The 14,409-nt window shown below is 59.6% G+C and overlaps 1 long non-coding RNA gene across 2 annotated transcripts; it reads left to right on the forward strand.

Moving 5' to 3' along the window:
• Positions 1 to 352: 352 nt before the first annotated feature.
• LOC120890630 (uncharacterized) lies at positions 353 to 4,053 on the forward strand. Of its 2 annotated transcripts, none has more exons than XR_005734953.2 (2): positions 353 to 607; positions 2,292 to 4,053. It is a non-coding gene; the product is annotated as an uncharacterized LOC120890630 (long non-coding RNA). The 2 variants fall into 2 exon arrangements; XR_005734954.2 differs by having other exon boundaries at positions 353 to 572.
• Positions 4,054 to 14,409: the final 10,356 nt, after the last annotated feature.

Consider the following 14,409-nt stretch of genomic DNA (forward strand, 5'->3'; position numbering starts at 1 on the left):
GTGTGCCACCTCGTCTCAACCCAGCAGCTTTATCTTTGTTTTGAGAATGTGGCAGCGGCGCTCCGGGGGCTCCGTGCTTGCTGGAGGCACACAGGCCATATGGAGTGCAGGAAAGGGACCTAGATGACCACCGGTGACGAGTGGCTTTGTAAGTGTGCATCTTCCAAAATCAGAGAAAGAGAGAGAGAGAGAAGCTGCAGTCCCAGGGTGACGGGGCACGGGGTCTTTCCCCACGCGGCCCTTGCCAGAGGCATGATGAATGCCAGCAAGCCCGCCACATGGCGCGCTCCCCGCCACCTCCCAGGACGCAGCCACGGCAGACACGGCCAATCAATCACGGGCTTCTTCATGCTGACGCGGCTCTGACACAGGAAACACAGGAAACCACTCAGCCTCAGAGGCTGGCCTTCTAGTCTGGTCTTCTAGTCTGGTCTCCTGCCCCCTCACAGGTGTGCAGAGGCGCTGGAAAGCTTTGGATGCGCGGTGGCATTTGTCCCAGCTGCCAGACGCGGAGCAGGCTGGTGACGGGGAACCGACAAGGGCGCCAGGTGTTCAACCAGCTGGAGACCAAGGTGTGTTCCTGGGAGCACTGCAGGTCCCGGCTCAGGTGTGTTCCAGGAAGGCTGCGGAACCGCGGCACCAAGGACCAGCCACGGGGAGAAGATAGGCACTGGGCTGGGGGGGGGGGCAGGGGAGGAGAGAGGAGGAAGCTGTGAACCCGCTTTTGTCCCGATCCCAGGGCTCTGCTGCGGGATCCCAGCCTCTCACCTCTTTTCCTGTTGGATTCACTGCTCCCTGGGGTCCTGGGGTTCAGGAGGCACAGGTTACAAGTAGATCCACACTTACACCTGCCAGGGCCCCACCGAGCTGCAGGCAGGCAGAGAGATTAGCGGAGACACAGACCCGTGTTCAGACAGCTGCCCTCCACTCACCTACGAGATGGGCTGCTTGTCTCCGTGAGGACGTGGGCAGTGACCCTGGCCTTTCCCTAGCGTCACACTCTGCCGTCGGGCTGCGGACCAGTTCTCAACCTGGCAATTCCCCCTCTGTCCGTGGGACTCCGGGGTGTCTCCCTCAGTGGGGAGGGGGTGCACGGGGTCTCCCACCCTGGACCCTGCTCCTGCAGCATCCCCTGTCTGGCCCTCTCTCTCCACGCCTGTGCCATCCAGATAGCCCCAGACTGGCTCTCCGTTTAATTTCATTCCGTGTGGTCCCTTCCTGCCAGACTTCCTCCGACGCCACTGCGGGAGGGGGCCCGAGAGCCGTCCTGCGCCTTCCTGGAAGGACGGGCCTTCCCTGGGGCCAGTGAGCCACTCACCAGGGGCAGCAGCCATCTGGGCAGCGTCCTGCTCCTGGCCCTGGTCTCGAATGTGTAATTAGCTTCCTGAGCAGGGAGACCAGGGGACGCTTTTAACTCTGCTTCTGCCACCAACGGCCAAGGGTGACCTTGGGGAAGTCCGCAGCCAGGCCTGGGACGCAGGGCTCTGAGGGATGGGTGTCAGGGCACAAGTCAGGGAGGCAGGGCTAACTCCTGTGGCTGTCCCGTCCGCTCAGGGGGCCGGCTCCCTGCCAGGCCTGGTCCTGAATATCAGCCACTCGACACCAATAGACTTTCCATCACACAAATCACGAGAATGCCGTCGGACCGCGGTTCCTCACAGAAACCTTTGGGGCCAAGTGCACGCGATGTTGAATTTTATTTTAGATTTTAGAAACACAGCGTTCTCTGTATTTATGAGCTACTCCAAACATTCGTATTTCTGTAGAGAAATACATATGAATAATCCTGGTGAGTGGGATAAACAGAGACTCTAAGTACCTCCAAGGTCAGTTCAGTTCAGGTTTTGCTGCCAAATGAGTTTTCAAAAGCTTTTTGGTCCTCAGAGCTCTGGGGGGTGTTGAGATGGTGGAGAAGCGGGGAGGGGCTGTCCAGCTCCTGGGCTCCGGGCAGGCCCCAGGCCAAGCGCTTCCTACGGATGCATACATTAAAGGCTCCTAAGAGCTCTGAGGTCGGTTCTATTCTTGTTATCCTGCCATCAGGAAAGAGGAAATCCAGGCACAGAAAGGCTAAATAACTCGCCTAAGGACACACAGCTCGTAAGAGACAGAGCTTGGGTTCAAACCCCTCAAGTCAGAAGCCTGCCGTGGTCTCCTAGTGGGGTGAGCCCATGGGGAGGCTGGGCTTTAGCAAGCAGAGCCTTACAGAAGCTTACTAAGGCCAGCCTCCTGAGATCTGGTGGGCCCTGTCTTTCCTTCCCTCATCTTCGCCTTTCTGTGGAATCTCTTGACAGGAAGAGGCCAGCTCTTCCTGCCCTCTGGCCCAGGAAGCATAGGACCACTTCCCGGGTGGGCAGCATCTGGATCCAGCATCCCAGCTGAGCTCAGCCTCCTAGGGCAGCAGAGGCACATGGAGCAGACTCCTCCTGTTGGCCAGGAGTGCTCGATAGACACGGAGCACTGGGACCTGATCGCTGCCGGGCTGGGGCTCATCCCCCTCGCCCAAGCCATTACCAGGCGGGCAAACGCTCTGGGTGCCAAGAATGGATGAGCCGCTCCCTCCCAGAGACGGGGCCTCCGCTGACAGATGAAATCTTCATTATGATGATTTTTATTAGGGGTGTGTTTTTGCACACACACACACGCGATGCAGACACATCTGGGGCCCAGGCGCCGCTGAAATCCCCACCAATGTGGCTCATGAATATTCCACGGCGGTGCCCGCCACACTTTGCAGTCATCGATTATTTATTCGTGGAACAAGGAAAGCTTCATAAATAATGAAAGCACTGCGTCCCAGCTGTGGCCCAGGTGAGGAGATGGGCCCTGGGGTCCGCGGGAGAGCAGCAGTGTTCCCGTGGTGCTGCCTCGCAGACCAGATCCCAGCCCCTCCTAGGAGGGAGGCTCGCGTGTCTGGGAGCAGGTGTGAGCGCGTGCGAGCGCTCCCTTGTCCACTGGAGAGCGTCTGCACACACTGCACAGAGCGCCTGGCCTTGTCTGTCCTGGAAATTACAGAAAGGCTCTGCTGGGCGGGGAGAAGTCTCCTTTTACTCCCAAGCTGGGAAAACGCGGGCTATGTCCTAGTTAAATTCTGTACAACCTCAACCTTGGGGCTGTTGACTCAAGGTATTCTGGTGTCGGATTCACCAGGGAAAACTGTTGGAGGTACTTTTTCCTTACGTCACCCCTTTCCATACACAGCAGGTCTTCAAGGGACAGAGGAAGCCTCCGATCGACCTCGTCTCTCTCGTTGGGTTGCTTCCCGGTAAAGAAACCTGCTCTGTCTGGCTAGCATGGGGCCAGGCGTGGGCATCTACGTAAAGGGGGGCACATTTCCCCTGGGACAGTGAACGGGGGAAGGAAGTGCGTGGACTGTATTGATTGGAACATTGAGTTCTCCATGCGAAGCAGAAGTTAAGTAAAATTCAAGCAGGGGTTGTTCCTGGTGAGACAGAATCACTTAGGGGAGCTTAGGGAAAAAAAAGTTAAATTAAGCACCTTCATTTCAAGATGATTATAGATTTACCTGCACTTGTAAGACAACGTTGGTATCATGCACAACTCTACCATGATATCACACCAGGAAATTGACAATAGAGTCTGCACTCAGTGCAGTCCTGAATCGTGTGTGCCTATGGTTTGCATATGGGACACCAGTCAAGACACACAGCGGTCACATTGGCCCAAGGACCCCTTGTGTCACCCGCATGTAACCTCAGCCACCTTTCCCTGAGCTGTGCTCACACCCCAAGCCCACCCCTGACTCCCAACAACCACCGGTTTCTCTGTGTCCACAATTGTTATTTTGTGGGTGTTACCTAAGTACTACCATGTCACCTTTTGGGACTGACTTTTTTTATGCACGAAGGGTAATCCCCTTAAAATGCATCCTGATTGCCAGGTGTTATCAGTAGTTGGTTCCTTTTTGTTCCACGGCTCGGATGTGATTCTGTGGAGTGGACGGAGCAGTCTGTTTACCGGGGAACTGCTGGAAGATATCTGAGTGGTTTCCTGTTTGGGGCTCTCACAAATAAAGCTGCTATTGATGCTGCCTCACCACGGGCCTCGGTTTCTCCCTCTGCCGCACCTCGCCCTCTGGCCCCCTGGGTAGAGAAGGACGTCTGGCAGGAAGTTGGGTTCTTAACACAAAGACCTGGGCTCCTTGGCAGCAGGGAGGAGCTCCTGCCTCTGAGCTGCCTGTGACCCCAGGAGGGTGGGCACCTCGGGGACAGCATTTCCCTCTGCGGTTCCTGCAGCAGAAACTGCTCAGATGTGAGGTTGAGCTCGGCCACCGGCGCCATCCACGGATCTGAGAGGAAGGGCGACTTGGGGGTGAAGTAATCGGACACCTCCAGGCCCGTCCTCCTCCCCACCCCACCCGATGGCCTGTGGCCCTGCTCCTCTCTCTCCCCCAGGGTCTTCCTGGGGAAGGGGAGTTGGACCCTCTGTTTCCAGACCAAGGCTGGCGTTATTTAATGCCAAGTCGGTAGAAGCGTCAGCAGCCTGCCGCTGAACTGCTTTGAGGAAGGATTCATAACCCCAAGCCGGGCACCGGGCACCCCATCCCCACGGCCCACCCGCACTGGAGAGGAGATAAATTACTGCCATCGCTTTTTATGGTACATATAATCGGGTGGCAAGATGGCGCCTCGACTCATCTCGGAGTCGTTTACCATGAATTATTCATTTGACTGAAAAACGTCTTCCGCTGGTGGGGGAAATGGCCTCTCTCCTCCCCGGCCTTGGGGAGGGCCTCCTGGGCTGGGAGATCCGGGGCTCCCGGGTGCCCTCCGGGCCTCAGAGTCCTGGAGTGTGGGCCAGGGCCCCGGGACGGGTTTGAGCTGCAGAAACCACCTGCCTCACCTGCCCCTGGAGGGCCTGCCGGGGCCTGCTCTCACCAGGGACCCCTCCTCTGCCTCTGTCCCTTGTTTCCTTCCGTGACGTGGAACATCTCCGACTGGAGGCCGTTCCACCGGGATGTTGTAGGATCGCACTAGGAAGCAAACATCCCCTGGTTCCTTTTTCTTCTCTTTTCCTTTTCCTCTTCTTTTTTTTGGGGGGGAAGGAGGGGGGCGCTGAGGATGGAACCAAGGGCTCAGCACATCGCTAAGTCCCCTCCCCCAGTCAGCCCTCCCCACCAGTGTCAGCCACGTGACAGTGCAAGGCGCCTTCTCACTCCAGGAACTTGTCCCAGGTCTCTGTCATCCTCACTCTGGAAGCAGCCCGCCATCTTGAATGTCGCGGTCGCACGCATCTCCTCTTCAAGTGCTCAGAAGTGACACCTGTCACCTCGGCTTCCATTTCGCAGGCCAGAGCAAGCGTCAAGGCCACACCTAACCCCAGGTGGCTAGGCACGGGCCAACCGTGTACCCTGGAGGGAAGGGACAAGGCCTATCTGCGAGGGCCACTGCTGAAGATCTCATGGTCTTGCAGGTGCCGCATCAGGCCCCGAGAGACGGCTGCAGAAGGGAGTAGTCTCTCCTCTCCACCCTCAGGGTTAGGTGCAAGGAGCAGGTAGAAAAGGTGGATGCAGATGGCGCTGCAGGGGGCCAGGCTCCAGGGAAGGAGTCCCAGGGAACCACAGGAGGGTGACAGGGACCTGGCCTGGAGGGGCCGGACAGCCTGGGGCCCCTGGTGTTCCTTTGAGTCTCAGTGACTTCCTCTTCCACTTGGGATGATGGGGGTGGCGCTGTGGGAAAGGCTGAGCTCACCTCCGCGGAGCACTGGGGGGGGGGGCGCGGTCCACTGGGAATGCATTTGCACATTTTTTTTCAGAACAGCACCTGAGTTGCTTCTCACAGGTACACACAGTTCCTGAGAACAGTGCCACCTTCTTGTGTCGGAACCAGGGTGTGGCCTCGCGGGGTGGCTTGCTGGGAGCTCCTGAGGGGCCACCCCGGCTCGGTGAACGTGGAGCAATTCCCCGGAAAACCCACGTGTGGGGGCAGGGGGCTCCCTCCTGGAAGTGGGCGGGACGATGCAGATGGGGTACGCCTGCGTCCCCTCCCCAGCTCCCTGCAAGCCCCAGCCCCAAGGCATCCATCACGGAGGACGCAGCGGATGAGCAAGGTGGCCCGGCTCTCTCTTCTCTTGGGGCTGTGTTCCAGGCAGGGATCTGGTCACTTTTGTGGTGGACAGTGTTGGTTGACCAGATGCTCCTAGGAGGTTGCTTCGACCATTCCTGTGTGTCTGTCCCTCAGCTTCTGGGTACTTTGCTTCCAAGGGTAGGCCTCTACTTGTGACTCTCTCTGAGCTGGTGTGCCACCTGTGCAGAGCACGGGAAGGGCCGCAGGTCATACACCCGCAGAGGCAGCCGGAGGCGTGACCTGTGAGCCCCTAGATGTGGCTCCACGGCAGAGCTCTCCCGCGGCTCATGCCAGGCCCAGGCTCTGCTTGAACTTGGTCCTTGCTGAACCCTCTCCTTTTCTTGGTCCTGCTGTCCCACCCCTGTGGGAGCTTCTCCCAGGGGCACCTCCTAAAATCAGCAGCATGGAGCCCTCCATCTCAGGAACTTCTCTGGAGAACATGTCCCGGAGACCTCCCTGAAGCCCAGCTCCTTCTTTCCTTCTTTGCTCACCTCACCCTGGATTCGGCTAGCAGGGAGCTGGTGACTCAGATGTAGCCAAGGGCACAAGATGGGTTATCTGCAGGGGGCTTCTAGAAATGGTTTTCTTAAAATAATACACAGGAAGGGCATCTACTTGCCCTGCTGGACACACAACTGCATGTGATGGCTGGAACCCTGGCAGCCACACTGAGGAAACAAATTAACATGCTGGGGATGGCCTGGTTAGCTCAAAACCGAAAGGCACTTGGGTCCTGGGTGACACTGGCAAGGTTCAGAATTTATCAGTCTGGGACCAGATATGTAGTCCTGTTAAATGATAAATCCCCTATTTGCAAAACCATTCTAAGTCAGGTCTGCTCTTATTTGCAACCCAGAACACCCTAAGGATATCATTTTAGATGGTAATACGGTGCTGAGCGGGGTGGGTCCTTCCAGGACTCTCTTGTCAGGTGGGTTCCACGGGGTTTCTGTCAAGTATAAGGTTTGGGATAAATTACACACCATCACAGAGTACGGGGGAAGGAACAGGCTTTGCTGGAAAAGAGAAAGCTTAGAGTCGGCAGGCAGAACAAAGGAAGGCTCCAGTTAGATGCAGGGGAGGATTTCAAGAGTGCAGGATCGCAGCCTCATTATTCTCCCCATATCCGACCTGTCTCCCCAAACATGGTTTTCTCCCTGTGGACTCCGTACATCTTGTTTTCTTCTTTGCTATGGCCACCAGGAAGCTCGAGGCTGGATCAGGGTATGGACGTTTGTACCTCGCAGAGGCGTCCCTCTTCAGGCAGCGATACCTCCTTTTCCCTGTGCTTCAAGTTCTTCACCCCCCCCCTCCCTGCCTCTGCTGGGCTCTGAGTGTGTCTGCAAGTTCTGTTGGTTGTTCTTTGGAGCAAAGCAGGATATGCCTTGGCTGGTCCGTGGGCCCCCGAACCTACCCCTGGAGCCACCCTGGGGAAGTCCTTCTGAGTGGCCCCCCAGGCATCTGGCAGACCGGGGACAGCTGAGAGGCTCTTGCTGGTTGCTTCGGGGTCTTTCAGCCAGCCTGTCAGCTGCCCCCCAACATTCCTTCCCTAGGCTAACGGGGGAAAGATGGTTCTGTCCTGGTCCAAATGCCGGGTCTGGCCAAGGAGGTGGAAAACCCTTTGAAAATCCCAATAAATAAATAAAAATAACTTTGAGCGCTTGTCACCATGGAGACCAAAGGCTTGGCTGGTTGTCATGGCGACCCCTGGGCAGGCTCTCTGCCTGAAATGATCAGCAACTCTGAGAAAGAAAGGCCAAGAGGTGGAGAGTCAGGACCGCGGGCCCCAGGGTGAGAGCCGGGGGGAGGGGGCAGCGGATTTCTCCAGGCAGGTCGCGAACCAGGGCGGGGTGGCCTGACGGTCGGCGGTGGGCCAGGGAGAGCGCACTGTTTTCTGGAACTTTCTTTCCTGGCAAGCTGCCAGTCCTTCTTTACATTATTCCAAGAGGCTCTTGAGCCCTCACCTCCTGTGCCCGGTGCCCAGGCTGGGAGGGGTCCTGCCAGGGCCTCCTCGTTGGCAAGGCTGCCAGGGAGTCACCATGACAACACCAGCCCCCACTGTGGGAGCCGAGCCCTTGCGAGTACCTGGGGGAGTTGCCTGGGTAACCAGGCTGCCTTGCCCCACTTCCCCACCAACCAAGCCTCCGCGGCCCTTCCCCCTCCCGGTGATGGGCAGGTGAGTGGACTGGTCACCATGGAGACCCAGCTCCCCTCCCACCCCCCCTTTCCAGAGCACCTGCCTTGAGACAGCCGTCAGAAGAGAACCGCGAAAGAGGGGCTGCTGGGCGAGGAGACCCTTCTCTGGCCGTGAAACAACATCCGGGTTATTTTGTTTGTAATATCTGTTTTTTAGTTGTAGATGGACACGATACCTTTATTTTATTCACTTATTTTTATGTGGTGCCGGGGATCGAACCCAGGGCCTCACGCATGCTAGGCCAGTGCTCTACCACTGGGCCACCACCCCAGCCCCAGGATTCTTCTTTCTTTCTTTTTTTTTTTTTTATATATATTTGTTTTGTAGCTGTAGTTGGACACAATTCCTCTATTTTATTTACTTATTTTTACGTGGCGCTGAGGATCGAACCCAGGGCCCAGCGCTGGCTTCCCCACCCAGGCAGGTGCCCAGTTGGCCCTCCTGCTGGGTCTCCTGGGCTCTGTGGAGGAGTCGGCCGGGGGCGCAGGGCAGGGGCTGAGCAGGGACCTTCTGGCCCTGCCCTGCGCTCCCCAGCTGCGGCCCCGGGGTTTTGGGCAGTCAGAACTCAGGTGGTGCCGGTGCTGGTTGCCCCAACTCGAGGCACTGGTACCAGGTGTCGTTTTCTCTTGCTAATGGAAATACATAAAAACAAAATGCCCAGCTAGCAAGGCCGGCCGTCCCCAGGTCTCCATGGCAGGGGCCCACTCTCTGGGCTGGGCCCTCCTCCCCCACCCCCACCCCTGCCTCCTTGCCGCTGTCCCTGGGGGGCTTGTCACCGTGCAGGCCACCTCCCCTCCACGGGCGTCTTCCTGCCAGCTGCTAGACTCCCCTCTTCCTTTCCCGCCACCCCCTTCTCTCCGTCCCTGCTTTGCCCCACCCAGGCTTCCTCAGGGTCCCCCCTCATCTCCACATCTGTTTGAACCCCTCTTCTTCCAGGATGGCGTCCTGACAGCCAGGCCAGCTGAGCACTGGCTCTGCCCACTTCAGCCAAGCTCCCCAATCCCTCGCTGTTGGGGAACACGGCAGGGATCCGCCCATTCCCAAGTGTCAGCAGCGTGGCGCGCGGCCCCAGTACTGGTGGCCTTGGGGTCGGCCCTGAGTCTGGAGCTCGAACACCTGGGCAGCACCTAGGCCCACTCGAGGTGGACCACGCGGCCATCAGGCCCCTCCTGCGGCTCCTAGAAGAATGAGTGCCGTATTCCATATTTATGGCCAGTGGGATTGAAGGGAGAGAGGCGGGCGGGGGGGCAGGAAAGGAAGGGATCGGAAAGGGAGCCCAGCTGTCCCCCAAGCTTGGTGACGGGAGAGCAGGATTCAACCTCGTTGCTTCACTGTTTCCTGCTACACAAGGAAGTTAGGTCCCAGGGGGCGGCAGACGGTCCCCAGCTGCAGGAGGTGCTATGAAGCCCGTCACAGTCTGAACCGTGGTGTGTGGGGGGCACGGGGAGGAACCGCTGGCTGGAGGGAAGGTCAAGAATCCAGGATCGATCAGGACCCCAAAGGACATAGACTAGAGATCCAGAACGACATGTGACACTGGAAGTTACTCAGATGGCAGATGGCACAGGTTGCGGGGCACAGCATCCTCCAGGGTTCACGCCCTCACAGGTGCCATCTGCAAAGTGGGACCGTCCCCCCATTTCAAGGAGAAGAAACCAAGGCTGAGAAGGCGCGATGCGTCCCCTGGAGCTGGTCGGCCGGGTGGGTGATTTGGACCCTGGTCATTCGTTCCACTTGGCTGTGAATTCCCCCTGGACACTTTCTGGCTGAAGGTCTCGGGCACAGGGTCCAGCCTCCTGTCCTGTCTGTGGACTCTGTGATGATTGTGAACTCAGAGGGTCGGCTTCGGAATGAATGAGCAGAAGACAAGTTCCAAGGGCTCCGCTTGGCACCTCGCGCCATTCGAGGGTTCAGAAAAGGCAGCCACCATCACCGCGGGTCTCCCGGGCAGCTGTCATTTCACCCATCCGCCCATCAGTGTGTCCACCAAACTTTGCCAAATCCCTGGCACCTGGGTGAGCGAGAGGCTCTGAAACCAGGGGCTCAGGAGCTGGCGAGGGAGAGCAAAACCAGCCCCAGAGTCAGGTTCCACGGGGAGGAACCGCTGGCTGGAGGGAAGGTGGACAGAGGGAGGGTGGACAGAGCCTGTGGCAGGGGACAGTGTGCGTGGGAGACGGTGGCCCATTCCCCCTGTGGAGGAGGAGGGTGGGCTGCAGAGTTGACCCTTGAAAAGGTGACGGATGGGGGGGTCCTCGGGGCTGGGAGGGTGCGGCAATCCTGCCTGGCCCTCCGTCCTGCTCCTCCTGCCCCGAGCAGCCCTTAGGTGATGGAGGACGCGGGTCAGACCTGTGTGTGGTTGAAGGGACCGAGTGACAGGCCCCGGTGACACCCGCCCATGAGCTGCAGGGCCTGGGATGTCCCACCGTCCCTCTGCCGAGCCCCTGCTCACGTGTGAGCTTTCCAACAATGACCACGGAGCCTCCCTGAAGTGCCCAGGAGACACGTGACAGGGGACAAGGAGCGCCTCCTGGAAGAGGCCACTCTTCAGCAGGGTGGAGCCAGCGTGGCACAGGGGCTCCATGACAAGATGGCGCATCGGGCTGGCTGAGGTCTGGGACAGGTGCTGTCGACGGCCATGGTGCTGGCCTTTCTGGGCGGCTACTTGCTGGTGCAGTGGGGGTGCGGGAGGGAGGCTGGGAGCCCGTGCCCCGCGCAGCGCAGAGCCCCTCGCTGGGCTGCAGCAGGAAGGAGGAGGCTGGGGGCGGGCAGCGGCCGAGAAGCACCTACTTGGCACCAGGTGCTGGCAGGGACCTTCCCCCCTGTTATGACCGAGTGAGGCTATTCCACCTCTGTCCCCTCCTTGGGGGCGTTTGTGGCCAGTTCCCTCCAGCTGGCTGGTCAGCTCCTGAGTGGGCTCTCCCGTTTCTCCCATCTTGACAGTAGCAGCTCATTCAGGCTCCGCACAGGAGCCCGTGTGACCCAGGCCTCGAGCTGGGCTCCCAGGAGCCTGCCAGTGTCCCTGCCCAAGAATGTCCTCTCACCTGGAGTCCTCGGCCCCCATCTTGAACCCCGGGGCTCCGGGTCCTACCCATGCAGCGTGGGTGAGTCTGAGGACCTCTCTGCCCACTCTCCCCACCTCCACCCCACCCCCTCCCAATGTCACCTTGTCTGCCAGGCCCTGTCCTGTGTTTCCTCCTCGGCCACCCGGGCTTTTGGGGCAAGTTTTTACTTGGAGCAGCCCCTGGATCAGAAACCCAGTTCTTCCAGTAGTTTATCAAGCTGCAGGGCTTTCCTGCTTGTGTCACCGTGTGCTCACCACTGTCCCCGTCCCTGTGGGTCTCGTAGGCACTGCAGAAACTGTTAGCCTCAGTCGGCCCTGGGCCACCCAGCGCAGCGGGGGAAGGCGTCTGAGCCCCCGGGACCCAGGAAGGACCAGTTCCCGGTGCACGCAGGGGAGGAGGAGGAGAGGGGTGGCAGGGGCTGGGGCATGAGTGACAAGCGCCTCAGCCAGTGGCGGTCCGCGGCCACCAAGTCATCCCTGGAAACTTAGCTCAGCCCATCAAAGGCAGATCAGTGCGGTGCAGCTCCCGGGAAGGGGTTTGCACAGCCGGGCTGGGGGGCCTTTGGCCAGAACACGCCCCTCGGCCCAGCCTGAGTGTGAGGGACGAGAATGGGGAGGGGGTGGGGCTCGGCAGCCGTGGCCTGCAGCCAGGGTCTGCAGGGGAGGATGAAGGGGGTGGATGAAGAGGACCAAGCCCTGGATGCCAGGGCTCCCCTCCAGCCAGGGCGCCTCTCGGGCCAGGCGTCCCAAGGTCCCTGGAAGCCACACATGGAGCCGTCCCCTCCCTGGGGCCGTGCCAGCCATAGTCCAACGGTCCCCTTGGGGATCACATTCCCGAAACTCATTTTGAGAGAGACAAGCTGGGCCCAGGGGGGCTGTATCTCTGTCCTTGTCCTTGGGAGGCGGAGAAAGGAGAAGGGGAGGAGGCGGGGCAGCGGGAGGGACCCGCCAGGCTTTGGAAAGCCGTCAGGGAGAAGGACTCCCCTGGGCTTTGGCCGCTAAGCTGCCACCAGTCCCCAGGGCTTCCTCGGGTGAGTGGAGGGCTGGGCTCAGGTAGCCTTGGCCAGGACCCACTCTGGGGTGGCACTTAGCACTGGGGAAACTGAGGACGCGGATGAATGAGGAAGGCTGTTCCCTGGTCCTCCCTGAAGTCCCTTGAGGTGGCCTTGCCCGCCCCTCCCCTAGCAGCTCCTGAGGAACACCTGCCTCACCAGGGCAGGAGTGGCCTGCTATGTCACCTCCACCACTCCCAGGGGCCAGCGCGACCTGGGTGTCTTACGTGGGGTTCACCCGGTCCTGACAGTGACTTGGGTGCAGGTGGTTTCAGTGGCTGCATGGGCAGAAGGTGCTGACCCGAGGTGCCCGCTGGCTCCCTTCCCCTCCGCTGGGGGGAAGTAACTCCCCAGAATCCCGGGCTGCGCCGGCCTGCGGGAGGCCTTTGATCTGCAGCGGAGGCAGGAGGCAGCCAGTGCAGGCAGCTCCCTGGACCTGGGATCTGCCCGCTAGCCTCAGAGGTGGCCTCTGGCGGTACCGGTGCCGTGCTGGGACCAGAGGCCAGAGGGAGTGGGGTCAGGGACTCCCCCGCTGAAGCCAGCTCCTCGGACGTCCTCCTCCTCCTCCCCTAGGCAGCGGCCTCCTGAGGCTGGGAATTCTGCTGCTCAGAGCCAGCGTGTGGCTCAGGGTACCCTCCCCGTGGGACAAACGACTTGGTTTTCTTCCTGCAGGGACACCAGGAAGTGTGTGGGACGTGTCTCCTGATGCCGTCTCTGGCTCGGCTGTGACAGTCCTCAAGGGCAGTGCTCAGCTTACCTTGGGGCGGGAGGAGAAGGCGCCCCAAGCTGGGGTTGGGGTGGTAAGGCCTCAGCGCCCCAGAAGGGTGGAGGTGTCTGCAGACTTTGATCCGCGTACCGTGTCCCCCACCTCCTGATGACGTCCCTTCCCCCGTCCTAGGGAACTGTGCTTTTCTCACTCTGTTTCTGTTGGGGCTGTCGATGGCATTATCCTCTACCTGGGTGACCCAGCCACTGTCACGGGCTCAGGAACGGGCACACGATCCACGCTGGGCCAGTCAGACCCCTCCCCCCGGGTGCAGCAGGAAGACCAGGAACAGGAGAAGACGACTCCTCTCCTTTGGACGATGACCAGGAAGGGTGACTCTGAGGCCGATGGCCGTGGTGGCTTTCCAGGTGAGGTGGCCACCTGGAAAGAGGGTCACGGGGAACAAGCTCCCTGTGGGCAGCCCCCGATGTCCGGTCATCTGCTGCTCCTGAATGGTCCAGGCCGAGGCCCCGTGCAGTCACAGGGTGACACCACCAGGGCGGCTTCCTTCCTAGGGTGCTGGTGGCGGGCTGGGGTCATCTGGCCTTTTCAGTGTGCCATGTGACTGGCCGCCAGTCCTGACCCGGCCGTCACAAACAGTCCGACTGCTTGGCAGGAGGAGAGGTCAGGTTGGCACGGCGCGGCTCGTGGGAACCACACTTCCTCTCTGTCCCCTCTGCTCACCTCTAACAGCACTGCCCTGTGACGGCCAGTGGAATGCTGGCCTTCTGACTGCACAGACCTCGACCTGGACCCCACCGCGATCTCCAGGTTTCAATGCAAGCTTCATGCATAACCAAGAATTCCTTAGCAATCACATCAGAAAAAGGAAAAAGAAGCAGGTGAAATCCATTTCGCTAACACCGTGGTTTCCACCAACCTGCCTAAGACGGGTTAGAACGTCACTAACGAGGTATTTTCGGATGTGTTTTTTGTACTAAGTCTTTTCCCTCATAGTGCCTCAGTTTGCACCAACCATATTTCAGGGGCTCAGTAGCCACAGGACACTGGTGGCCATTGGGCACTTCCTGGCCATCGTCACCTGCTGTAAGAAAGCCTGGGGGTTCTGGCCTTTGAGTCCTACCTGAGTCTCTCGTTTTCACTAGAACAAATCCCATGTCCACTACCATGGGTCTGGGGCTGACCTTGAGGGATGGCCACAAGCCAGAGGAGGGGAAGGCAATGTCCCGACGCCAGGGAATCCTCCCCCTGGGCTGGGTGGGGGGAGCCCTGGGGAGGGGTGTGTTCAT

Source organism: Ictidomys tridecemlineatus, chromosome 11, assembly GCF_052094955.1.
Source record: "Ictidomys tridecemlineatus isolate mIctTri1 chromosome 11, mIctTri1.hap1, whole genome shotgun sequence".
NCBI classification, from domain to species: domain Eukaryota; kingdom Metazoa; phylum Chordata; class Mammalia; order Rodentia; family Sciuridae; genus Ictidomys; species Ictidomys tridecemlineatus.